Raw genomic sequence first — 27,695 nt, forward strand, 5'->3', positions numbered from 1 at the left:
TGTTTGGGAAGACCTTTATCTCTCCTTCTATTCTAAATGACAGACTTGCTGGATAAAGGATTCTTGGCTGCATATTTTTTCTGTCTAGCACCCTGAAAATCTCGTGCCAATTCTTTCTGGCCTGCCAAGTTTCAAAAGAGAGATCAGTCACGAGTCTTATAGGTCTCCCTTTATATGTGAGGGCACGTTTGCCCCTTGCTGCTTTCAGAATTTTCTCTTTATCCTTGTATTTTGCCAGTTTCACTATGATATGTCGTGCAGAAGATCGATTCAAGTTACGTCTGAAGGGAGTTCTCTGTGCCTCTTGGATTTCAATGCCTTTTTCCTTCCCCAGTTCAGGGAAGTTCTCAGCTATTATTTCTTCAAGTACCCCTTCAGCACCTTTCCCTCTCTCTTCCTCCTCTGGGATACCAATTATGCGTATATTATTTCTTTTTAGTGTATCACTTAGTTCTCTAATTTTCCCCTCATACTCCTGGATTTTTTTATCTCTCTTTTTCTCAGCTTCCTCTTTTTCCATAACTTTATCTTCTAGTTCACCTATTCTCTCCTCTGCCTCTTCAAGCCGAGCTGTGGTGGTTTCCATTTTGTTATGCATTTCGTTTAAAGCATTTTTCAGCTCCTCGTGACTGTTCCTTAGTCCCTTGATCTCTGTAGCAAGAGATTCTCTGCTGTCCTGTATACTGTTTTCAAGCCCAGCGATTAATTTTATGACTATTATTCTAAATTCACTTTCTGTTATATTATTTAAATCCTTTTTGATCAGCTCATTAGCTGTTGTTATTTCCTGGAGATTCTTCTGAGGGGAGTTCTTCCGCTTGGTCATTTTGGATAGTCCCTGGCGTGGTGAGGACCTGCAGGGCACTTCCCCTGTGCTGTGGTGTATAACTGGAGTTGGTGGGCGGGGCCGCAGTCAGACCTGATGTCTGCCTCCAGCCCACCGCTGGGGCCACAGTCAGACTGGTGTGTGCCTTCTCTTCCCCTCTCCTAGGGGTGGGATTCACTGTGGGGTGGTGTGGCTCGTCTGGGCTACTTGCACCCTGCCAGGCTTGTGATGCTGGGGATCTGGCGTATTAGCTGGGGTGGGTAGGCAAGGTGCTCGGGGGCAGGAGGGGCAGGCTTAGATCGCTTCTCCTTAGGTGATCCACTTCAGGAGGGGCCCTGTGGCAGTGGGAGGGAGTCAGATCCGCTGCCGGAGGTTTGGCTCCGGCGAAGCGCAGAGTTGGGTGTTTGCGCAGAGCGAGCAAGTTCCCTGGCAGGAACAGGTTCCCTTTGGGATTTCGGCTGGGGGATGGGCGGGGGAGATGGCGCTGGCGAGCGCCTTTGTTCCCCACCAAACTGAGCTCTGTTGTCAGGGGGCTCAGCAGCTCTCCCTCCCTTTGTCCTCCAGCCTTCCCGCTTTCCGAGCAGAGCTGTTAACTTATGACCTCCCAGACGCTAAGTCGCGCTTGTTGTGGGAACACAGTCCGTCAGGCCCCTCCGCTTTTGCAAGCCAGACTCGGTGGCTGTGCTTGGCCGGCGAGCCGCCCCTCCGCCCCGGCTCTCTCCCGCCAGTCCGTGGAGCGCGCACCGCCTCGCCGCCCTTCCTACCCTCTTCCGTGGGCCTCTCGTCTGCGTTTGGCTCCGGCGACTCCGTTCTGCTAATCCTCTGGCGGTTTTCTGGGTTATTTAGGCAGATGTAGATGGAATCTAAGTGATCAGCAGGACGTGCGGTGAGCCCAGCGTCCTCCTAAGCCGCCATCTTGCCACAACTCCTCTCACTTATGTTCTATTACATATATACAGCAATTGTCTTTGTGCTTAGCCCGCAATAAATACTGAATAAATTGTAGCTGTTGTTATCACATCTTTATACGGTATTAGTTATACAACTTGAAAATCCATTAATAGTTATATAAAATTCAATCCAGTGTAAAGAAAACCTCATTTCTTCTGCTGTGTGTCTCTCCTTTACTACTCACAGAGAACACTTCACTTCTGATACTTCTGGTCACCAGATGTGTTGGCATTTTCACAAACCAAGCAATTCTGGGACAACAGCTGGATGTCCTACAATTTAGCACACTGACACTGGAGATAGTGTTAGCTCCCACAGATTAAGGGATCGGTCATATAAGACTGCAGTGTCTTGCCAAACATAAGTCCAAGGTTATTACCTAGGCTTTTGACTGACCAGTTATAATTCAGAGGTTGCCACAACCTTGGGTTTGATTAATTTGCTAGAGTGGAAAAGCTTACCTGATATTTACTAATTTATTATAAAGGCTGTGATAAAGGATAGATGAAAATCTAGATGGAAGAGATACTCAGGGTAAGGTATGTGGGAAGGGGCCTTAAGCTTCTATGTCCCCTCCCAGAGCACCATTCTCCCGGCCCTTCCAAGTGTTCACCAACTCAAAAGCTCCTCTGAATACCTTTTGGATTTCTGTGGAAATTTCTATGGCTTCACCATGTGGGTATAATCAATCTTTAATGCCATTTCCAGTTCCTCTCCACTCCCAGAGAATGGGAGTGAGGCTGAAAATTCCAATCTTTTAATCATGACTTGGTCTTCCTGGTGACCAGTCCCCATCCAGGAGCCTACCCAGGGTCACCTTGAACAAAAGATGCTCCCATCACCCAGGAAATTCCAAGGGATATAAGAACTCAGTGTCAGGAACCCACGCCAAAGACCAAATGTTACAACAAAAGATGCTCCTCGTACTCTTATCACTTAGGAAATTATAAGGGTTTTAGGAGCTTTGGGCCAGGAACCAGGACAGAGACCAATATATATATACATACATACATACATATATATATATATATATATGTGTATATATATACACATATATACACACATATATATATTTCCTATTACTTCACATCCATTATTTGCCTCACTAAAACAAAGTACCTAGCGTATTATTAAGTAAAATAATCCTCTAAAATGCTGGAAGCACTTTTAATTTTAGAATCCCAAACATTTAAATTTTTTTTTCAACGTTTATTTATTTTTGGGACAGAGAGAGAGACAGAGCATGAACGGGGGAGGGGCAGAGAGAGAGGGAGACACAGAATCGGAAACAGGCTCCAGGCTCTGAGCCATCAGCCCAGAGCCTGACGCGGGGCTCGAACTCACGGACCGTGAGATCGTGACCTGGCTGAAGTCGGACGCTTAACCGACCTCGCCACCCAGGCGCCCCTAGAATGCCAAACATTTAAATATACAGTGTTGGTGTATTGATTTTCTTTCTTATCCTATTTGAGGGCATACTTTATAGAATAACTTCATCTGAAAACAAACTATATGCGGTTAAAAGTTCTAAACCCTAAGCTAGTCTGTTGAGGGCACAATTAAAAATTTCTGTCTTTTCACATTAGTTTTAAAGAACAAAGAAGCACATATAATTATAAACGTCAAATCAGTATGAAAAAGCCACAGAATGAGTTTCCTATAGGGCTTGATTTAACTAATTCTTTTCAAACTTACCCCAATTCCTGCTTGCCTCTCCCCACCTTTCTAAAAACACATACTTTTCCATGTGTCTAAATTTTTTAGATAATGACTTTAGGTCTTGAAGATTTTTTTTTTTTAACTTCTGGACTGAAAATAACAGAAACTTATTTCCCTTTAATTTAAGCAAACTAAGCTGGTCTGGGGCACCAGATCCAGGAATTCAATTCCTATTCATTCATTCATTCATTCATTCATTCATTTCCTCTTCCACTCTCCCTCTCCCTCCCTCTTTTCTTTCTCTCTTTCTGTTTCCAGGATTAGCTGTGCTCTTTGCACCAGAGAAGAAGGCCACTTACAGCACCAGACTTCTATCCTTCCAGATCAATAACCTGAGAGGAAAAGTTTTGTTCTTGTTTTTTTTTTTTTTTTTTTTTTTTTTTTGCTTCTTTGCTCTTTTTCCTGTCAGTTTCAGTTTGGAGATCTAGGGAGTTCCTTTGGCCTAATTCATGCCGGGTGTACCCTCTGGGTAGGGTGACCAGGGTGACCAACCATCTAGGGTGAGATACTGTGGTAGACTGTTTACAAACATGGCTGTCAACTCTTCCTTCCACCTCTGCATCCATTGCACTCCCCTCATCTGGAGACAGATCTATTAACCACCCCCTTGAATCTACGCTGACATGGTATCTTGCGAAAATGGTGCTGTGCCAGCTGCTTGTCTAGGCCTGAAGAGGCTTGGCACTTTCTGCTATTGCCTTCTTGGGAGCCGGCTACCATGTAAAGAAGCTTGGGAGAGTGAAAAATAAGGAGAAATCTGTATTTAAAGGAAAACCAAGGCATACTGGTCTCCTTAGTCATTCCAGCTGAGGCACTAGGTATGGGGCTAAAGCCATTTTGTGACATTTCATCCCTCATTAAGCTCCCAGCTTAATGGGTGACCCAGTCAACTCCATCTATGCCACTTGGAGCAGAGACAAACTGTCCCTGGACCCAACTGCAGAACTTGCAGTTGTATTTTAAGTCACTAAGTTGTAGAGTGGTTTGGTACATAGGAGTAGTTAACCGAAGCGGACGGTGTGGCCAGCCCGAGTCACGTGCGTCACTCTCTGGGGCTGGGGAGCAGTAACTGTTACCAGCAGAAGTGTGAGGGCTAGAAAAGATACGGCTACTCCAAGACACAGCCATGTCAATTTCTCCTTACCACAACCTGACAGAAGGCAAGAGTTAGGACCTGAGCAGAGAGGAACTTGTATGCTAGGGGCTGGCATCTGAATGTGTCAGGAGTACTAGAATTGTCTGAAAGAGAGATGAAGTGGGGTGCCTCTTTTGTCTGGGGCTGGCCCTGGATATGCTGCTACCTTGTTATTCATGTTGCCATAGACACCACTACCTGTCAAAAAACGTACCTGGAAGGCATAGACTAGAGAGGAAGAATAGGAGACCTTCAAAAAGTCTTTAAAGGCACCCAAAAAATATCTTAAAGCTTCTTATTTTTCTTTCACACGTATTTTAAATAATTAGTGGAAAATTACATTTATTTGTCCGAAAGAGGTTAAGAGTACTGTCTTTCGTGAATACCTACCTAACTTGGACAATAAAAAACTTAATAGTACTAGATATCACAATACTTTCCTTTGTTCCATTTTTAATTTGCTATCAAAAATATCAGAGGAATTTACATTTATGCTTGTATTTGCAAATGGGTGGTAATTTAAAGGAGTAACTCCTGGAAGGAGTTGTAATTAATCTCACAATATAGCCACATACATAGTCTGCTAGACTTAAAATCACTCCAAAATAAACAAAAACACTTTCTTAGTTTTTCTTTGTCGAACTTTTTTAGATCATTTTTTTCTTCTATTCAAAGCAAAACACATGAGTTGCCCAAGAAATAAATATAACTGATATGGGCAGAGGCATCACCAACAGCAGATAAATTTGGTTCACTATATCTAATGGTTGATATTTATCTTCCGGGATTGGGGAAAATGAGTAGTGTGTATGTGTGATGGCTATAGTGCCCACATAAAGTAGGTGGTAGAGAGAGGTCTACATACATCACAGACAATAGAGTCTACTCGGCTCACAAGTAGAACTTGCCTTGTAAAAACCAATTTTGGGAGAGCAAATCCTCCAAACTTCTTGAGTTGCGTAGTGGAGAAATCAGAAAACGCCATCCCCTATAATATATTAACCAGCACTCAGATTATTGGTCCAGAACAGAATTGCTTTAGGTTTAAGAGTCTTCTATTTTGAGAAAGACAGGACAGTATAAAATGAAAAAGAAAATACCAAAATAACAATAAGAAACATAACAGAGGGGGAAAAACCTTTTTTAAGAAAGTAAGAACAAAATTTCTCATTGGATATATTTTTCACATTATCTCACAGGAAGACCTTTTGACAAAGCAGGTTAGATTTGGGTGTAACCACTACTTTGATGCATCTGTGTCAAAAAGGAACCTTAATAATGTAAAGACACCATTGTTTGGTATCAGCTACTATGAACAGCAAGCATCCCTAGCTGGTTCCATCTCTACTTCTCCCCTGGCCTCATCATTAGAGGAGACATTCTTTTGGGGTTTGTTTCGCTTATTCATTTAAGTGATGTGTGCATACTTAATAAATATGCATTCCTTTTATAATTAGATAAGGCAATAAAGACATTACACACATAGTGTAATTACACAACACGAGTTGCCTTTAAGGGTTAATTTCCTGCCCCCACCCCCCATCATAATTAAAAGGAGTTTAGTAAAATTTTTAGTAATAGAATGCATGCATATTGCTTACTGCCAATGGAACCTTTCAAAGTACAAATGAAGCTTTTCTATGTGGTTCAGATTGATGGAAAAGAGACTATATTATTGCTCAAGGATCTCTGTCTCTTTCTTAATCTAATGTCCCCAACACACACTGACACACACACAAAGTAGTGTTTAATATATACCCAATTAAACAAGAACGACGTATTCAGGAAACCTACAAATCCTCTAGACTGAGGATCCAGTCTCTTATTCAAGACCATGACTAAATAGAAAAGCTGTCAGTTGAGAGAATGACCATTATAACTTTAAGAGAAATAATCATATGACATGAGGTGAGCACCATTCAATATACAAGTATTCTCAGAGAATTTGTAAATGCTTTGCTTTCCTAGGGATGCTGGATGGCAGTTTTTGAGTAATTAATAGTAATGAGCATAGACATTCAGTTAGATATAATTTATCTGCAGAAATGCCACCTAACACCTCAAAGCAAAGTGTGTGTGTGGATGGAGTTAATTTTAAAGGTAGAAAGAATACATTTGTCTTCTCAAGATACACACATACTCCTTTAAAACATCTCATGGTTTACTATTCCATTTAGGATAAACACCAGTGCGCTTCAGAGGACTGATCAAGCCTCACCTCCCTCCCACCTCTCTGCTACTCTTCAGTTGCAGACCTCTTATAAACACGCCCTTTCTGCCTAGGCCACGCCCTTTTCATGCAAAGATTCCTCTGCCCTGACCACGCCTCTGGATTCATCACTCCCAGTCTAGCCTTAAAGGCTCTTCTCCTTCTGACTTTAACCCTGTCCTGTCTCCCCAGTTTATTCCCATCCCTAGGTAGTTTCTTCATTGTACACCCTCATAGCTCTCTGTTGCTGGGCTCAGTATTGTCCTTCAAAGCATTTTATCACTGTGGTGATCTTACATTCATTTGTGTGACCGTTGGCTAATATCTGCCTCTCCCACAAAACTTTAATTTCCATGAAGGCAGGGACCATGCCTTTTTGCTCATTATTGCATCCCCAGGGCCTAACATAGTGCCTGACACATGGTAGCCATTAAAAACTACATTAACTAAATGAATGAATTAATTTAAATAATAATTGCTGTTATTCTAGATTTTAGGACTCAGCCTACACTAAAATTAATGGTGTATTTGCACATTTCCACCCACCAAAGTTCTGTCTTCCTTCTCTTTTTTTTTCCTGACATCTGAGAATGTTTCACGAGATCTGTATACTAGGATTATCTTTCCTTTCCCCATTTATTTTTTAATGGAGACACAAAATTTAACTCACTCTACAATTTGGTTTGTGAGAGAAAGGAGTGTAGTTTTAATTCTGTCTAAATTTAATCCAGTTGTCCTCTGCCAATTACTACCACCCCCATCCCAAACTCCCACACATTGGTTAGCAGGGAAAAAAAAAGTCAAATATGGTTTAAAGTCTGATCAGCTCCAACTATTTAAATAGTCAATTTAGAGATCAGTCTTTCATATACACATATACATGTGTGCAAACTCTCAGGTAGCCTCTCTCTTCTGTTTCCTTCCTAAAGTCTGAGTCTACACGTAGCTTATATGACTTCATAACAACAGAGATGAAGGACTTCTCTCATGACATCCTGTGCTCTCACGTGTCAGCAGGGCAATGCGCTTTGTACACCACTGTTTGCCTTGCTGGCATTTGGGCCTGGAGTCTGGTGCATGGCATAACTCATTATTTTGCTCAGTGGCTGTGCCAGGGTCCAGTAGTGTTCTCTGGCTAGTAAACAAAACACTTCCTCCTCTAATGACTGCTTTTCATTATTTGTCTCCTGAGACATTCACAAAATACTTGCTACCTTACTGACTGTCTTGTGTCAGATATAAAAAAAAATTCTTTGATAAAGGTTTAATATCCAAAATATGTAAAGAACTCATACAGCTCAATAGCAAAGAACCCAAACAATCCAATTTAAGAATGGGCAGAGGAACAAAATAGATATACCATACTCTCTCTCAAAGGTGAAGAAGGAAGGAAAGAAGCAAGGAAGGAAGGGAGGAAGAGAGAGAGAAAGACAGAAAGACAGAAAGACAGAAAGAAAGAAAGGCAGAAATGCAGAAAGAAAGACAGAAAGAAAGAAAGTCCTAAGTCAGAGGAAGAATCAGAAGCATGCAGGGCATTGTGCATCTAAAGATCTATTCTGGTGGGAAGGTTGGGATTGGAAATGGAGGCAGTAGGGGCAGCTTCTACACCACTCAAACTGTGGAAGACCTAGAAGTACCCAGAGAGTTGTCAGAAAGCCTGAAGGAGCACACATCTGTACATTTAATTTTGTTAATCAGTTTGCATAGCATTTCAGGATTAATGGATGGAATGTAGTTTATAAATGTCAGTTATAACTATAATGTTCACCCTGTGCCATAATTTAATTCAATGAAGCTAAAGGCTAGTAAATTTAGAACCAATAAAAGGAAATACTTCCTTCCATTGAACACTTTACCCCTCTGAGACCATTGCCAGGAGGTCATTGACATGGTGCCAACTTTGAGAAGGAATTTGACAGACCTCAATTAGATATATATCTGAGCAGTCAAAGGGAAGGTGATTTAAGAGTTACAAAATCCTATGCTTTAGTGTATTATCAAAAGTCTGTGCAAGGGTTGGGGTTCCCTTTACTCTTTTCTCAAGGTGGATTAATCACAAGTCCTTTTCCTGATGAAGGAAAATATAGTGCACATCAGTTTATAGAGGGATTCAGGTAGAGATGCCCCTTTCCACCATGAAGATGCTGAATTTCCCACCAAATCAGATACATTGCTTTCATCTGGGATGGAAGCCAAGAGACCCTCTGGAAGCTCCTCCTCTAGCGTTCTGAGAAAAATCTCACAAATTTTCCTGAAGATTAGGAGTGGGGCAACTTGAGTCAATTAGCCCTCTTCCCTTTAACTTCTGAACTGTGTTTTCCCATTGGAGAAGTCTATCTTGGAAAAAATTCCACTGATTTCCACCTGAACCCTATGTCTGCATCAGTAACTTCCTTGGAAATAAGAAAATAGATAGATAGATAGATAGATAGATAGATAGATAGATAGATAGATCATAGATAGATAGGGCAGAAAGTCCTACTCTCCCTTTTAATTTTAGCTCAGACCAAGATCTAATGAAAGTCCAGGCTAGAGCACCTAGACCAATCTAACCTGCAGGATGTGGGGGGCTTGCTCATAGGGGCAGTTTGGAAATATAAGGATTTGTCTTCTAGATTAGGCATCCCTGGATATTTATACACTGAAATAGATTTTTAATTTTGTACTGTTCTTTATTCTTCCTTTTATTGCAGCTAGGACATTATACTGATTTTTTAAAGTTCTCATATTTTTACAAAATATTTGTTGTAAAGGAGGAACATTAAATCAGGGGATCTGAGAACCACAGATACAGAGCATGAGTTTCAACATGCACATACACTTGAGTGAAGTTTCCCAATTGAGTATATAGTTTCCTTTGCTGTTTCAATGTCGGTTTCTTCAACCTCATTGGTTGCTCACTGATGCTTCTACTTCTGTTAAATAGTGACTTCATTGCCTTTGGTTATTTGCTATTGCTACATTTATTCCCTCATATTCTGGATTTCCCATTACTTTGAGAGCTCTATTCCTTCGTCTTTGTCCTGAAGGTCAAGGCCCTTCCTTGTGACTCTGGTAGGTCTTTTGGTATTTTAGAGCAAACTCCTGCTGTGTGTGTTTTCTCAGGCAACAGTGGAAATCATTTATGTACAGGTTAAGAAATCAGAATTGGAGAAATATTTATTCAACTCTCCAGAAATTACTTAACATCCAAAGAGTTTCCTCATCTAGAAAATGCAGATAATGATATTGGCTTCCCTAGGATGTTTCAAGGATTAAAGGAGATACCACATGTAAAAGATTTAGGACAGTATAAACTGTAGGCATGTGGAACTCTTTATTCTCTGCTTTTAAGTTACATATGTGACTCTTTTGAATATCAATTATATATTAGGCTTTTAATGGCACCTGTTCTTTGTAGGATTTTGTCATTAAGAACTGTGAAGTTAACCAAGTTCAGATTTAAAATATACTTACCAGTTATTGAAGATAAACTAGTGCAATTGTTTATTATTTCAATTTGATCTTAATTAGCAGGGTGAGCGATGCTTTTGCTACAGCCTGAAAGTGTTTACTTAATTCTCCTATTCAGTACTCTCAAGGGTGAAAGCTTCTGCTTTAGTGCTTGGTCAAGCCTTAAACTTTATGTGTTTTGGCACCGCTCTGTAACAGAAGTGTTCATGGCTGAGACTGCCAAGTGCACAGAGTAAATATAAATTTTTATCAGTATAGTAAGTGTTCATAATACTGACTGTCAGTGTAAGGCTATGATATGCTTTTATGATTTCAAATATTATAAGAGCAGCAAGGCTTGGGAGTGGCTGTGGATCCTTCAAATGTAAGCTGCTGATGCCCGCAAATCACTATTGTACGTGTAATAGTTCCCATGATACTTAGCATGGAACAAGTGAGCACCCTAGAAGCCCGGGGTCAGGATCTAACCCGAGCTTCATGATGACTCTCTGTGACACAAAATCCCCAGAAGTCTTATCTGTAAAGTGAGACTATTACTGGCAGAGATCAACTTTGCTACATGCTTGTGAGAAGAAAAAATGAGGTAGCACATGCAAAAAGATACCAAAGTTATAAAGCATGACTGTACAATCGTGATGGCCTTCGTCCAAGTCCACTACATTGTTAAAGAATCCAGAGATTTTTCAAGTTAGCAGTTGCATTAATACAGGCTATGTATGTGATGATACAGAATAAGCTATTTTACATTCAGATCCATCAACTTCAGAGGGATCTTCAGAAATCCTGTTGCCTATCTCATTTTGATTCCAGTCATTTTTAACAAATGAAGATAATAAACAAAAATCGTCTACATATTTTACTTAGGGCTGATGAGTAGAAATCTAGATTTTTCTCATCAACTAGTAAATCCTGGTTAAGCAAAGATCTGTGCTGAGCTACGAACTGTCTTTTAAGAGATGAAATTGTGGGAGAGCTTCTGGTACAGTAGTGAGAAACCAAGCAAGATATTACAGAGGAGAATAAACAGCCTATAAGGAAATGCCTCCTAAAACAATTTCAATCTATTCCTTCTTCTTGACCTGTTCTGTTCAAAACTGGGTCTATGTTATCAACAGAGCATTGGAGAAGTCTGTGCCACTCTGGCACTTCTATGTAAATATTAAACCCACTTACCATCCAATAAAATGGATCATCCTCTTCCCTCTTTAAATGTTACCAAATTAATTCTCAAAATGCCAATACTTTGTGGAATTCCGAAAGATAGCTTGCTTAATGTAAGAACATTCTTGGCCAGAGAAAGGATCTGAGAAGTCAGAATATTTTCTGCCCTAGAAGCTCATTTAAGATGTTAGGTCTGATGTGTGATTCCTGAAGTCTTGGTGAATCACACATTTTCAAAACTGATAATCTATACTACCCTTGGATTTCTCTCTAATGGTTTTATGATTCTTTTTATATTCTCAAGTAAAAAAGGGCAAGGACAGCATCTTTTAGTTGTACCATATCCCCTGTAATATACAACACAGAGCTAACATTCAGTGCAATTTTAATACATATTTTGTAAGTTCTCCTAGGTAACATGAAGAATTCAGTAACTCCTTTGTTAGAATGATCCTTTCATTCATTCAATAGCACATGCTGTTTATCCTTTCATTTAGAAACAGAAATGCTCCAAACCTTTAAAGTGGTAGAGCCCATAGGGCATTTTATGTCTGGCTCATTCTTGTGCTGAGTGGGCCCCGTTCGTTCTCCTCACTTTTCTCTTCTCACCACGTACATCTGATTACAAAGCTTCATCAGTTTCATCCACCAAATCTCTCTCCCATCCCCTTCTTCCCCTCTACCCTTAGTTCTGCTGTCGTAATTCAGACCCTTGTGTCTTCCACCTGGATTGTTTCACAACCCTCCAAGTCGATTTTGCTGCATCCACTTTTTAGTTGAATCACTCACTACCTATTTATTGAGTACCGACAATCACCCTGGTTCTTCCTAGGCACTGAGGGTAAGGACGAAATCTCTGCTGTCAAGGGGCTTTCATTCTAACGTCCAGAAATAAACAGTAACCAAGAAAACAAACTAGATGATTTCAGATGGTTTTGAGTACTACAAACGAAATTATTTTATTACTGACTGGAGGGTATTAAGGGAGGGTACTTTTTTTAGGAAAGGTATTTTGAGTTTGTAGCATTTAGCTGGGTTTTGAAAGATGAAAAGGAACCAGCCAGCTGAAACTGGGTAGAGAGTCTCCCAGAAATAGACAGAGGCACAAAACCGGAATAGAGAGTAAGCCAGCATGAACAGAGAATAGAAAAGGTGAAAGTGTCATAGAAGCTGAGATGGAAAGAGGGGCTGGTAGCAGATCACGTGGCTTTATCAGCAATTGAAATGAGCCTGGATTTCACTCTAGGAGAATTAGGATGGTACTGGAGAGTTTTAAGCAGGGAGGTATATTATTAAATATAATTTAATTTTTGATTAGTTCACTCTTGATGTCCTGGGAGACTGGATTGCATACGACCAGAGCCTGAATCAGAAAGGCGAATTAGGACACTATTACGACAACCCAGGTAAGAGAAGATGGTGATGGAAAATGAAATGAAGAAAACAGATTTAGTCTGTATTTTGGATACGGGGAGTGAGCCCAAATGAGAAGTAAAGAATGACACCTAGGTTTGGGGTTTGAACATCTGAATGGCCGGTTTTACCAGTTACTGAGATGGGCAAGAATGGACAAGGAATACATTTCTCTCCGTTCTCCACAAATAGAACAGTTTTTTTAAAATTTATATCTGGTTATGTTTTTGCTCCCTTAATATATTTCAATCATTTCCTATCCTTTCCAGGATACAACCTAAGCTTTCTATCATATGCATGGCACCTCCTGGGCTCATTCTTCCTATGCAGCTTCCTTTGCCATCACTTCTGCACAAGGTACCTGCAGCCTCAGCCATAATGAGCTGCCCACTTCTTTTCTGCAGACTGTGATTTCTCCCTTCTCCATGTTTCAGCACTCACTGTTTCTTCTGCCAAAGATTTCTTTGACCTTATCCTCTATGTTGTCATGTCCAGCTTACCTTTCAAAGGGAGCCTCGGTATTACCTTTTCTCCAAGGGGAGTTACACACATCCCCGATGTTCTCATGCTCTCCTGAACAGCCTTGGGGAACGGGCCAATCACCTTGCCTTGACTGGATATGTTTTGTCTTTGAGCTTTGTCATCAGTAGGGAGTCTCCCTCCACTTTGTACCCCTAGAATCCAGGGAACACATGATTACTGTTGAATAACTTTATCTGAAGGACATAAAAGCTTGAGACACATTTAACACATTATATTTTAAAACTATCAGCCTATGCCATTCTCCCATCCATATAGATAGACAAAGAGCCAAACAGAGGGCATTTAAAGGCCCACAGTCTACAATCTGTCATCCACTCAATAGCCCCAGGATCTAGGCTGAGATGGACGGCACTTCAAGATCACCTTTGGACAGTTATAAACCCTTCGGTAATTGCTCTGCAGCTACTCTTGATTTATTTGCAGCTTCTTTTGGTCCTTTAGGGGCGTGGGCATAGATAGAACTGGAAAGGAAATTTTAATATAAATATACATCTGGATTTTAGCAGAGTTCATGTTAGTGTCTCAAATAGCACCAGGAGCCCACGAATGGCCTTTAGGAGTCGCCGGTGACACAGCACTGCTTGGTAAGCCACATCGCAGCTCGCTCTAGGGGCCAACGTAACCTGTACCTCACCACTGATCACGGTCTTTTCCTCTTTCTGGTGAGCAGGGTGGGAGTCTCTGCTCATTGCTCATCTGTTTCATGCATATGCTGCATACAGCCCGCAGCCCGCCGCACACTACTCTTACACGGTTGCGTTGGTAATGCTTTTTTTTTTTTTCCTCTAGCTTAGCCACGGACATTTAGAAACATGAGCTATTTTTACACAAAAATAATAATAAAAACATGCCATCAGAGTAATTACTTTATGGGTCCTAGGACCCCTGAGACTAGCCACCGCACTTGGAGGCAAGATGTTTTCTTAATGAGGAAGTCATTTTCCGCATGTCAAAGTCATAAAACTTAACACCGACCCCTCCCTCTATTTGATACCGTGTCTGTGCTGTGCTTGCCGAAATCTGCTGCCAGTAGATTTATATTCTAATAACTTGATTTTTAATTAGTGAGAAACCAAGGCAGTACCAGTTAAATGTCTCACAAAGCACTGCAGATGACTCTAAATGCCTTATGATATAAATACCTTTAGCAAAATGAAAACACAAGTAGCTTTGCATATATTTATATGTTTTGCCCTTTAAGTTTTGAGTTTAAAGGCTGAAAGCAGAGACAGTGGTAAAAGGAAAGCAGCTTCTTCTGAAGATCCATGCATCAAATTAGTCTGATTCAACTCATTGCATATTTACCAGGCACCTACTGTGTGCCAGGGTAAGTACAGGACTTGCAGAGATAAGAGATGCAAAGGGCCGGCTGCCAAGTTGCTCTTCAGAGAAACAGATTTCCCAAGGGAAACCTTTTCTAGCCTTTAGAGTGCTCTCAAAAGACAGGTCAGGCCAGGAGTATGCACCAGTTCTGGGGTCCTAAGTATTTTTTTGGACACTGTTAAATCAAACAATAAGTGGAAGTGATGCAGCTCAAGTCAAATTAATTAATTTTTGAAAAGTAAATATTCATTTCCCCTAAGAACTTAAGGTGCTTTTTAAAGTAAAATTCTTAAAGTAAAATAATTTAAACAACTGAAACAGTTTAAAGGTTAAATTGTCTGAGTGAGTAAGAGAATTTATTCTTTGACATTTTGGCTCTGGACTAGAATAAAATTTCTGGTTCATTTTAACTCTAGACGAGAATAAAGTTCTTAACCAAGCATGATCAAAAGTCTCTTTTATTAGGGAAACAGAATTAGGTGAATTTTTTTTAAATTTTTTAATTATTATTATTATTTTACATAGAACTCTGTCGCAGAATTGGTGTTCAAGACTGGGGAAGAGTACAGGACACCTGGGTGGCTCAGTCAGTGAGGCGTCCAGCTTTGGCTCAGGTCATGATCTCGAGGTTCATGGGTTTGAGCCCCGCCTTGGGCTCTGTGCTGACAGCTCAGAGCCTGGAGCCTGCTTCGGATTGTGTCTCCCTCTCTCTCTGCCTCTCTCCCGCTCATGCGCTCTCTCTCTCTCTCTCTCTCTCTCTCTCTCTCTCTCTCTCTCCCTCTCCCTCTCTCCCTCTCTCTCAAATAAACATTTAAAAAAATCTAAAAAAAAAAAAGACTGGGCAAGAGTAGTTTATGTAAGCCCTTCATTCATTCATTCAGCAAGTCAGCCAGCCGCAAATGCGCAGAGCACACGTTTGTGGGGCACCCTCTCAGTCTCAGGCTCTGTCTCCCATCTTTCAGTTTTTTCTTAGTATTTCAAGTACAATTCTTCCATCAGGCAACATCTTTTTGGTATGTTCTCCCTTCGTTTATGGAACAGCATGTTTTGTTTGTTTTGTTTGTTTGTTTCACCAGCACTAGCATACCATCTGCATTCTGGGACACCTCTTTTCTTTTCTTGAAGAAGTATGAGCACCCTCCAGACTGATTTACTATCCCCTCGCCCCAGCTACTGCCCAGCCTGGTGACTGGCCAGAGCACAGCAATCCTGAGGAAGCCGGAGGTCCTGAATTGTCCCGAGTTGAATGGTCAGTACTTCTAAGAGTCAGTCAGTCGAAGAGAGACAGATGGCTCAATGAACGCTGAAGAAGACTCCAGCCAACACTGTCTATTTCTCATTGTTACCACTCCTCTGCCATCTGGACAGATTCTGTTTGCCCTCTATCTTGTCTTTGGTATCTGTCTTAGCTTGCTCTGGTTGCTGTAACAAAGTACCACACATTGGGTGGCTTAAACTAACAAACTTCATTCTTTTCCAGTTCTGGAGTCTAGAAGTAAAAAGTCATAGGGTTGGCAAGGCCACTCTCTCTGAGACTCTCGGTAGATTCCTTGCTTGCCTCTTCTAGCTTCTGATGGTCGCCAGCACTCCTTGGTGTGGCGATGCATCGTTGCAATGTCTGTCTCTGTCCTCACACTGCCTTCACATGGTGTCTAAACTTCCCTCTTCAGAAGACACTAGTCATCGAAGTAGGGCCCAGGAAGACCTCATCTTAACTGCATTATATCTTCAAAGACTCTAGTTCCAAATAATGTCAGGATTTAAAGGGCGTGTCAGGCGGACATGAATTCTCCGGGGATACTATCCAACTCAGTACAGTATTCAACTCCCTTCCCTTAACCCTTCAAGTACAGAGGCTTGTTATTACCAGGAATACTAACCTATTCCTTGATCATTTCCTTGAATTTGTTCATGTAATTGTAACTTGTTCACATGATGTGTAAACCCCTCTTAAAGTCTCCTCAAATTACCCAGTGCGAATGCGTCATTTGTATACTGCAGGGACTCTGAGTGATGCACCTGTCTTCCCAGGTACCTCCTTCATTGTCTCTAATGTATCAGCTTGCTTTCACTTACCACTTACAGCAGGAATGTTAAAGACAGAAAATATTGTGCCACGAACGGTTTGCTTTGGGGCTCTGCAGGCTTTGTACGGAAGGACCACAGGGCTTGGATAAGCTTCTGCTCTTAATATGAACCAGACTGAAAGTTTTTCAGATGTGTGACACTGATACAAAGAACTCCAGAATAAAGAAAGCCAAAAGGGTGAAAAAGGAGATGGCATTAGGATACAGTGGGATGAGAGCACAAACGTTCCCATACAGCCAAAGGGAAATATTTTAATATCCATAGACAAGCAGGAAAGGGACAGAAATACTAACAAATCAGACATGCCTTTGCTAATCTGACCACAAAGCTGTGTTTTTTTTTCCCTTTTTATCTGTGATTTATATTAACACATCCTTTAAGTCCTAGAATAACTCCTGCTAATATTCCTTTATTGTACTTTAACTTAGGAATTCTACATCTAGGGGCCCCTGGGTGGCTCAGTCGGTTAAGTGTGTCTGACTTCAGCTCATTGTTCGTGAGTTTGAGCCCCACATTAGGCTCTGCACTAACAGTGCAGAGCCTGCTTGGAATTCTCCCTCTTTCCATCCCTCCCTCCCTCCCTCTCTCTCTCTCTCAAAATAAATAAACTTTATTTAAAAAAAGAATTCTGCATCTATTAGAAATTAAACTTGTTCGTTGTTTTCATTTTTATGCTATTATTTTTCGATTTGAGATTAGAGTTATGTTAACTATGAAAAAGGATTTGGGAAGCCGTTTATTCTTTATTTACATCCTGAAACAGCTCAACTGTAACAGGACTTCATTGTTCCCTGAGTGTTTCTCTCTTGAAGATTTCAAAAAATTTGCTGATGAAACCATTCTGGCTTGATAAATATTTTGCAAATCACTGACCAGTTTAAACATTTCTTCTACCATAACGAATATAATTTTTATATTGCTTTGGCATTTTTTATTTTATTGGAAATATCCATTTCATTGAGATTGAATGTCTTTAGATTAGAGGTATACGTGGCAGGTATTTAAAGGTTTAAATGTTCCTATCTCTGATGATATCCCCCCTCTTTCTTCCCCATATTAATAAACATATTAGTAATTGTAATAGTGATAATACTATTTGTAGGGCAACATGCTTAACCACTGTACACACCTGACGTTCTTTAATCCTCGTAACAGTTCTAGGATGTGGATGCTGACATTTTCCCATTTTGAGATGAGAAAGCTAAGGCATTTGTTATGATGGCTGTATTTTTCTCCTCCGATAAATAAAAGATAATAGTAGATCCCCAAATACTGAGACAGTTTTGTTCAAAGTCGCACGGAGCAGTATGGCAGTACACAATTCCATCCCCTCTACCTACCATCAGAAGCCACCCTCCTAACTCTCAACCTACATGTATTTGTGTTTGCATTTCTTTTATTTTTTCCTCCATTAGTCTTGCCAGAGAGTCTCTTGACAGAGTCTCTGTCTATTTGATAGAGAACCAATTTCTTGGCTTTACTAACAAATTCTACCTTTTCTCCTTTTAAAAAATTCACTACTTTTGATTGTGATCGTCATACTCAGGTGTATCTTCGCTGTCTTTTTAGTTCCTTGAATTTAATGGTAGGTTAGTTCTGTCTTGTTGAACAATAAAAGTATTTAAAACTACGGCATTTTCTCTGATTGTAACTAGCAAGAAATCTTAGGTTGAACCGTCTGAAGTTGACATCAATGGTTGACAATTTTTGACATAACAAAAACGACCATTTCATATGGTTCAACCTAATGCATAATGTTATTGCCATAATTATTTTTTCAATATGCTATAACTACACTTTGATATGCTTTCCTGTTTCAAAGATTGTTTTAGATGGGTGATTTAAATTTTTTAATGGCTTGAGTTTGTACTTGTTTTTCAAATAAAGAAAATTTTAAATTATTTTCTAAAGCATAACCTCATTGCTCTCTCTTTACTCAAAAAAAAAAAAAAAAACTTGCCCTGGCCTTTCTACAGTGACATTGTTCACCCACACTTCTGCTTCTCAACGTGGCATCCAGCCTGTCTCAGTGTGCCCCTCATGCCAGGGGTGCCAGGCTGAACCCCCTTTCTTCACCACCTCTGGCTTTACTCATGTTCTTCCTTCCCTGTGAAGTATCCTCTCCCCTCATCTCCACTTGCCAAAAATCCTAATCTTTGAGAAACAGAGACAAGCCACTTCCTCGGCAAAGGCTGCCCTCATTCGCAACTTTTCCCACCTAGATGATCTGGGTTAAATGATTTAATGCAATCACTGAATTTCAGTTACCTCATTTTTAAGATGGAGGTAATAATACTCACTTTTTAGGTTGCTATGGGGATTAGGTGATATAAAATCTCTAAATCAGGAGGAAAATTCTTGGCACATATGAGGTCAGTTAGCTTTTTCTGTGCTGTACTCAGTGACTCCCTCAAACCACTGTCACATTTTCTCCCTCTCCTCCTGCCAAACCTCATCCCAGAGTTATCTACACTCACAGACTCTGTTTCCTCAGCCTTGCCTTGTCCTCCATCTACTGTAATTGGGCTTCATACTCCTTTGCTCTACAAATGAACTACTTGCCAAACTTGCCTGTTCTCTCTTCCTTCTCATGTGCTCCCATGATCCACATCTCCCCTTCCTCCTTGCCTTTGTCTTCCCACCACGGGTCCCTGGCTCTTCTACGTCCCTGACTTCTCCTTCTTTTTCTTTCTATCAGCAACTACTGTTGGACCCTCCTGCTGAATGGTATTGTTACTCAGGCTTCACTCCTGGTTCTTTTTCTCTTTTTACCACAAACTTATGGGTGATTTTACACATTCATGTAGGCATTTATATTACTAGTTCTAACTGTTTTCTTCAGCTTCAAACTCATTTTTCCAACTGCCTCAAGTTTAATACAGAACAATATAAGATCGTGGTTAAGACCACAACTTAGCATCATAGCACCTTGGATTTTATTATCTGAAAATGGAAGCCTTGCAAGATTACCAAGGGATTAAGTGAGGTAATTAATGTAAAGAACTTATCATCTAATACTTTGGGTCTCTATCTCCCTAGCTCCTGTCTTTGATCTCTTTCACAGTCATTGAATATTGACCCCTAAGTACAAACAGAAATTCACATTTTGCCCTTATATCCATGCTTCTTCTAATTCAGTGAAGAGCAAAATCATAAGCCAAAATCTAAGAATTGTCTTTAAATTATTCCTCAGACTCAGTTGGTCACTTCATGTCTATCCAGTTCTTTAATGTCTTCCGTATACTAGATCTCCACTCGCTCTCTCTTAGATGGTTCTAATATATTTTCAACACCCAACTAGCCTCTTCTTCCTTTCCCATTTGGTACATTCTCTACACTGCCTCCTGAATTATAAATATAAAATATAAATGAAGTGTGCTTTCAAACCTTTTACAGCTCACCTTTGCTTAGGATTTGTCATGTACATAGGCCCTCAAGACATATCTTCCTTAAGTACTCTCTAGTTATTCATTCTTCAGCAACTGTTTTATCAGTTGGCCCATGATCGCAACAGGATTTACATGTCTTTGAGTTGCTTGAAATTAAAGGCTCTAACTCTTCCTTATAGCTTCTAGTGAACCTATTACAATGCCCTAGAGATGGTCACCTCATCAATAATGTCAATCTGAATTCCTGATGATAAATGCTACTATTAGTGAGTGTTTACTATGTGCCTTGTACTGTGTTATGTGCTTTGCACATATCATCTCATTTAATTCCTGTGGAATAAGTACTAGTACTGTCAAATGAGCAACAAAGAGATTAAATAAGTTGTCCAAGACCCTGCAGCTAGTAAGTAGAAGGGCTAGGATTTGAACTCAGGCAACTACAGAACCTGCCTTTTTAGATACTACATTATTCACCTAGTACATATCAATACATGTTTTCTGAGTAAATGCTCAAAGGATCAAAATGAAAGTAACTGCATTACTTAAAAGCTGCATAAAACAAAGCAGTGAGAATGAAAATGCTATTACTTGCAAAGTATTAAGAATCGATTACATACTTATCACATGCAAAACAATGCTGTAAGAGGAAATGACAATGAATTCATGGTGCTCTTCTTCCTAAGATAAACTTATTTTCAATGTTTCTCATTCTCAAAAATATGAGAAATTTAGCCACTAGTTACATTTCTTCTGTGGTAATTTCTCAGAGTAAATGTGTCAACTAATTACATATTTTCTGATTACTTGTCTGTTTTAATGCTGGAAGCCTAAAAAGGAGAAATTTTTGAGATTAGCAGTTCCTCAAACCTCATTTTACAATCTTCATGTTTTGGGGCGCCTGGGTGGGTGGCTCAGTCAGTTTAGCGTCCAACTTCAGCTCAGGTCATGATCTCACAGCTTGTGAGTTTGAGCCCCACGTCAGACTCTGTGCTGACAGCTTGGAGCCTGGAGCCTGCTTCAGATTCTGTCCCTCCCTCTCTCTCTCTGCCCTAATCCACTCGCATTCTGTCTCTGTCTCTCTCAAAAATAAATAAACGTTAAAAAAAATCTCCATGTTTTGTACCCCACCTTTTAACATGAATGCATTCTGTTCTTTCTTAAGGAGAAAAGCCAATAAAGAGGATACCAGGGTGAAATTTAAAATGTCATAGGGATGTCTTGTAAATGAAAAGTAATCTAATCCATTTCTGAATAATTTCTGAAAGACTCATAAGAAGAGTAATCAGAGATATAAATTCAATGGCAAAATCCCTGGATATTGGCTGAACCTCACCAGCTTTGTCTGAGTTGGCTAAGTTTAAACATGAGTTTGCTAGCAAGTCCTTCCCGTGACCCAGATCTTCTCACTGGTCACACACATGCCTTGATAGCCTCAATGCTGAAACCTATGGAATGAACGTTTTATTCTTCTATTTCTAAAATAGTCTACGTTCACGTATGCTATCAGTGACCTTTTATTGATGGCAGTACTATAGAACAAAAAAAAGTAACTTTAATAGCCTACGTAACTTATAGAATTGCATATGCCAAGATAAAGGGACCTGGTGTAAAATAAGAACTTTATCAAGTAGTACTTGTTTTATGGAAAGCACTGTACCTTGAGAAAAGTACAAAGATCAGTCACGATGCGTGTCTGACTCGCACCGTAAAATTGTTGCTTCAATCGTCATTGACCAATTACTGTTTTATTATATTTTCTTTTTCTTTTTTATGGTAGAGAATGCAATTTTCCCACAATCAGTCCTTCAGCACAAATACAATAACGATTTGGAGAAAGAGAGAAAAAAAGGGGTCTTAGTTTTATCTGTACAAAGGGACCAATTGGAGTTCAGTTGTGCATGGAGCTATATTTCAGTGGGCTGTTCTAAAGATATCTTTCTCTTGTAAATAGGTCTTATAAAAAATAATCAGGAGGAAACTTGTTTTGACTGTTTGGTTTGGAAATATTACTATTCCTAGAGATTTTCTACTTTTTTATGTGGAATAGACTTGCAGATATGTAAGTGTGATAAAGTCACACATGACACTGCTTATATTCCAGGTAACTGTCATTATTGTGGTCATTAAGAGCACAGCCAGGGCTCTTGTTTAAAAGGAAAAAAAAAGATATTTCCATTAAAAAAAAACAACTTCCCCTAAGAATTATTACAGGGTTAATTTTAAAATCTAAGGGCTTACTTATTCACCGTTTTTATAAAGAAACCCATCTATTTTAATGAGATTTGTAACATAACACCCGTATTTTCCCCATGCCTCATTTGAACTCTATACTGGGGAACGGATGCCCTTCACATGTTCATAACTCACCCTATTTTGTAAGGAAAATGTGGCAAACAGGTAGCCCAGCAATGGTTTTATGTTAGCTTTACTGGTCCCTTCAGCACAGGTGTGACAAAGCGGGGATGGGGCTAACACTACAGTTACCATTTAGTTCCACTAAGAAGCTACATAAAGAAATAAATGCCAAATTAAATACTTTCTCTTTCCTATCCTTTCTCCTGGTACTTCTTCAGGGGTGTCAACAGCAGCCCCAAGAAAATTGGAAGGTTGTGACATAATGGCTTCATAATGCCTCTGATTGGAAAGAAGGAAGGAAGGAAGGAAGGAAGGAAGGAAGGAAAGAAGGAAGGAAGGAAGGAAAGAAGGAAGGAAGGAAAGAAGGAAGGAAGGAAGGAAGGAAAGAAGGAAGGAAGGAAGGAAGGAAGGAAAAGAAAGAAAAGAAAAAAAAAGAAAGAAGGAAAGAAGAAAGAAAGGAAAGAAAGAAAGAAAGAAAGAAAGAAAGAAAGAAAGAAAGAAAGAATTTTAATATTTATCTCTCTCTAGACAAGTATACTTTATTATTTAGAGAATCTAATTTTATTTGCATATGTGTTTCCTTACACCAATGCTCACAGTTATGTATAAAAAAAGGAGCTCGCGTAATGCTTTCCTATGTATTTTGGAGGACATTCTAATGTGGAATGTTGTGTGCTGCCCCACAAAAATTGTCCTCACATCACTACTTTGTGGAAATGTAATTTTATCCTGATAGAAAATTATTCCATAAATATGATATGTGGGTGGGTTGAAGCATACCATATAATTATTTTTTAATAATAACTATAAATATAGAATAACTTAGGCTACAAGTCAGGACTAAAAATAGCCAGGGTAGGTAATGGAGCATTTACTATTTTTAAAGTAACACTCTAAATATAATACAGAGTATCAAAATTTCAACTTGTTGCATTGCCATCTGTTAAAAGATACTGTCATTTTCTTTTTTTCTTTCTTTTTTAAATATGTAAGATTTTTATGTGGTATTGTCTATGAAGCCTGAAGCAGACTTTGAAAGGTTACATATGTATTGTAGAATGTTCCCATTTTTTCTAAGATAGAGCCCAAATGAGATAATAAGATCTGGCTTTTATAACATAATGATAGAAAGCAATACTCACATGCTAAAAAATCCAAAGAACCTAAAACATGTTTTCATATGGTATATTTATTTTCTTCCTATATTTGCCTACATGTTTGTTAACTGATAAAGCCTAATGATTTAAAATACAGTTCTATTTACATCTATATCCGCCTCCTTTCTTAAGCATTTTCGATAATTATTAAAGAAATGCCACCAACTCCTTTTTGGCATCGGAACATAGCTTAGAACATTTTTAACCAAATAAAATATATAATATTCAATTATGATTTCTTCCATGTCAATACATGAGAAAATTAGCTTTAGGGAATTGTGCATAGTGGCTAAACCTGGGAAGCTTCAAGCAAAAAGTAAAAAACGGAGCAGAAAATAACTTCATCCTTTTGAATTTTATTTCTTCTAGAGTTAGATGTCCAAGGTTAGAACAGGCTGTCCTTCTGTACAAGAACTCATCAGGGATAAAGAGGATTATTGAACAATTTTTATTAAGAGGATCACTGAATAATTCACACCAGGCAGCTAAGTAGAGATTGTTTGTTAACTTGTTAGTCACTGGTTGGGCTCAATTTATCAGAGCTCACAAAAAGTTAAGTACGAATGTTGACTCCATAGAGAGTTGGATGTCCGTTGCATAGAAAGAACCCACTGCAGCTTCCAAAGGAATCATCACTGGACTTCTACCATATTTGAGACCTACGGATTGTTGAAGATTGCGGGGAGGTCTATTCTGAGTTCTGTGTCATTTCATAAGCCTTGGGTTCTGACTTTAATTTTCTTCAGCTTGCCTTTGAGAGGCTGGAAACTACAAGATCTTGTTCACAAGCGTGTTCAGAATCTCTTTTAAACCCGCCCCGGCTTTATTTTCTTAAGTGACTTAATCAAAGGTAATTCGAGTTCACATTTTTGTATCAATGGTTGTATTCAAAGAGGTCTTATCTGATTTCCATCACCAATTACAGGCTTGCATTTCTTGTTTATATCCATCTCGACGCTGACAAGGGCCCGGTTTTGGTTTTGATAGGAAGTCGAGCCTTCATCTCATGTCAAAAGTCCCTAAAGCACATTTGTTCTGGTAAAATTATATCTCGGCAATGATGGGTTCTAATATGAAATGAGGATGTGGTGGCATGGGGTGGTCCCTGCCACTTTGTTTGAAAAATAAATTGTGAAACCTCAGTAGTAAATATTTGCCTGAGAGAACACAGTGGGAGGGAAATTACAGTGCTGGGGAATATTGCCATTAAGAGGACTGAAGTCAGAGGTTAACGTAACAGGAGTTGGTCTAGTCAGAAAGGTCAAAGCCGGTTGGCCCACTCAGCAGTGAGCTCCTAGATGACTTTTAACTATTTTTGGCAAGATAAACAGCATATGTCGCTGCCTTTGGGAGCAAAGAACAAAGGTCAAAGACCCAGGGGGATTAACTTCTTAAAAAGAGATACAATATTTAACTTGGCTGCCCTCAAATGCCTTGGGTTTTCTGGCCAGCTTTCCTTAGCAATGGAAATCCAGGTTTTGTTTAAAACAAATAGGGTATCTTTTAGAAGTCAAGATTCTACCGCTGCAAACCTCATACCACAAGAAACTGTAGATTGTAAATTAACGTTTAGACTGGTAGCTACCTAAGAGCTACAGAGGTCCTGTTTGTTCTGGGGTTGTGGGCCACGCCCCACCACCCCTGAGGGTCATCTGCACCTTCCTGTGGTTCCCACACACCCTGGGCACCCCTGGCACCTCTCTTCCTGCTGTGCGCCATGCCTGTCAACTACATGTCCCTTCCGGTGGACTCTGAGTGTCTCCAGCTCCTCATAGTCTATCTTCTTTATCGCTGACATCATTTAGTTCAGAGAGTTATTCTGGAGCCACATTACCTTGGTTTGCTTCTTTGTAGCTGGGTACAATTGGATAAGTTATTTAACCTCATTACGCCTCAATTTCCTAAAACCGGAAGTGGCAAGAATAAATAATGGTACCAACTTCATAGGTTAAAGTGGGACAAAACCGGGGCACCTGGGTGGCTCAGTCAGTTAAGCGGCCGACTTCAGCTCAGGTCATGATCTCGCGGTCCGTGGGTTCGAGCCCCGCGTCGGGCTCTGTGCTGACAGCTCAGAGCCTGGAGCCTGCTTCCGATTCTGTGTCTCCCTCTCTCTCTGACCCTCCCCCATTCATGCTCTGTCTCTCTCTGTCTCAAAAATAAATAAATATTAAAAAAAAAATTTTAAATCAAGTGGGACAAAATCCCTTATTCACAATTCTGAAATTCAAAATAAACCCATTTGATGGCCTAAACTAATGTGAAAGTATTTAGAGACTTAATCTCATTTAATGTAACTATTCATGTATTTCAGTACAGAAAAGTTAATGTGTTTGATTAGGGACATTGCCTCAGACGCTCTAGGGATGTTATATATTCTATAAATGTTACGGTGCTGTTTTAGTATCTTAAAAACTTTGAATTCTGAATCATATCTGACTCCAAAAGTTTCAGATTAGGAATTTTGCTTACTGGCAAAATTGAGAGATATCGGTCAAAATCTATTAGCTATCATCATTATTTGGATCCTAACACCTGGATCAATATCTGACACAAAGAAAGTGCTCAATAAATCCTAGTGCTATTTGTTTTAGAAACTTAATAAGCAATCATGCTTATGGGTCACTGACAGAGCACACTAGGCTCTTCATATGAAAGCTTGGTGAAGTCAAGGTACTTGTCCACGGTCATACACTTAGGAGTTAACAGAATAAGAATCCCAAAACGGGCCAGTTAATTCCAAAGTCTACACACTGGACTAGTTCACACACTGCTAATACTAAACCCCTAACCATCCACATCTCCCAGAACAAAGTTATGGTTCTGCTGTGAACGGAATCTGAATGCCCTGTGTCCAATGGCATTTTTAAGTTTTGTGCTTTCCACTGAATTTTGTGCTAGTACTAATCAAAGTGAACAGCAAAACAACCAAATAGTGAGTGTGCAAAAGAAAGATCAATGACATACTGTGTGTGTGTGTGTGTGTGTGTGTGTGTGTGTGTGTCTAGATGCTTAGCAACTGCTCAACTAATACGCGCTGAAATAAATAAAAGCATGTACCGTACAGGGTCTCTGCTGTTTTACCTTCTGTAAATCACTTCTGTACCCTAGGTCAGCAAATATTTGAAAATTAAAGTTATTTAGTCTTTATCTTTTATCTTATTAAGTCTCAAATATGTGTAACACAAAAATAGCCTCAGCTTCATGCATTTCCTTTATATCGGATTCGAGCCTTCGTGGAAAAGATGGACTGATTCATTGATTAATGTTATTCTTTATTATATAAGCACCATACCAATTCTTTATGGAAAAATGCCAATGTATACATAAGTAAAAAATTATTTCCTTTTTAGTGCCCATTAAGATACCTTATTTGAAGCTTAAGAGAATGAGCTCAATTTTAAAATATATTATCTTTTTTTCCCCCTTAATATTCTGAAATAGTATAGTGTGTGCTAAGGGGGAGGTAGTGAGAGAGTTACAGAAAAAAACAGATCTGCCCTGAGGTGACCACTGCTCTACTCATGCTTTTGCTAACCACCTTATGTTGTATATCTGTTCGAAGAATGGTGTGTATGATTATGATCAACCAACTTAAACTCTGTTTACTATTTTTTTTATCTACAACAGAATGCGTTCACTTATGTAATAAACAACATTAATAATAATTATTTGGTGTGATAGAAAGAGCTTAGGAGAGGCGTGACAGCTGCTAAAATACTCTGGTTTAGCATGAGTTATTCAGTGTAACTGATCATACCAGTGGTCCTACTTTTTCATAATTCCCAGTATCCATATCCCTTGGGCTCACACAGACTCCGGGGTCTGTCATAGGACTTACTTTGGTCAGTGAACACTAGCAAAGTTGATAAAAACAAATGCTTAAAAAAGTACATGTCCATTGTGTCTCAGGAACCTTCTGACTTCCCATTGTCATGAAAGTATGTCCAGGCCACCCCGCGGAAGGAATAGGAGA

Source organism: Prionailurus viverrinus, chromosome C1, assembly GCF_022837055.1.
Source record: "Prionailurus viverrinus isolate Anna chromosome C1, UM_Priviv_1.0, whole genome shotgun sequence".
Classification (NCBI taxonomy): domain Eukaryota; kingdom Metazoa; phylum Chordata; class Mammalia; order Carnivora; family Felidae; genus Prionailurus; species Prionailurus viverrinus.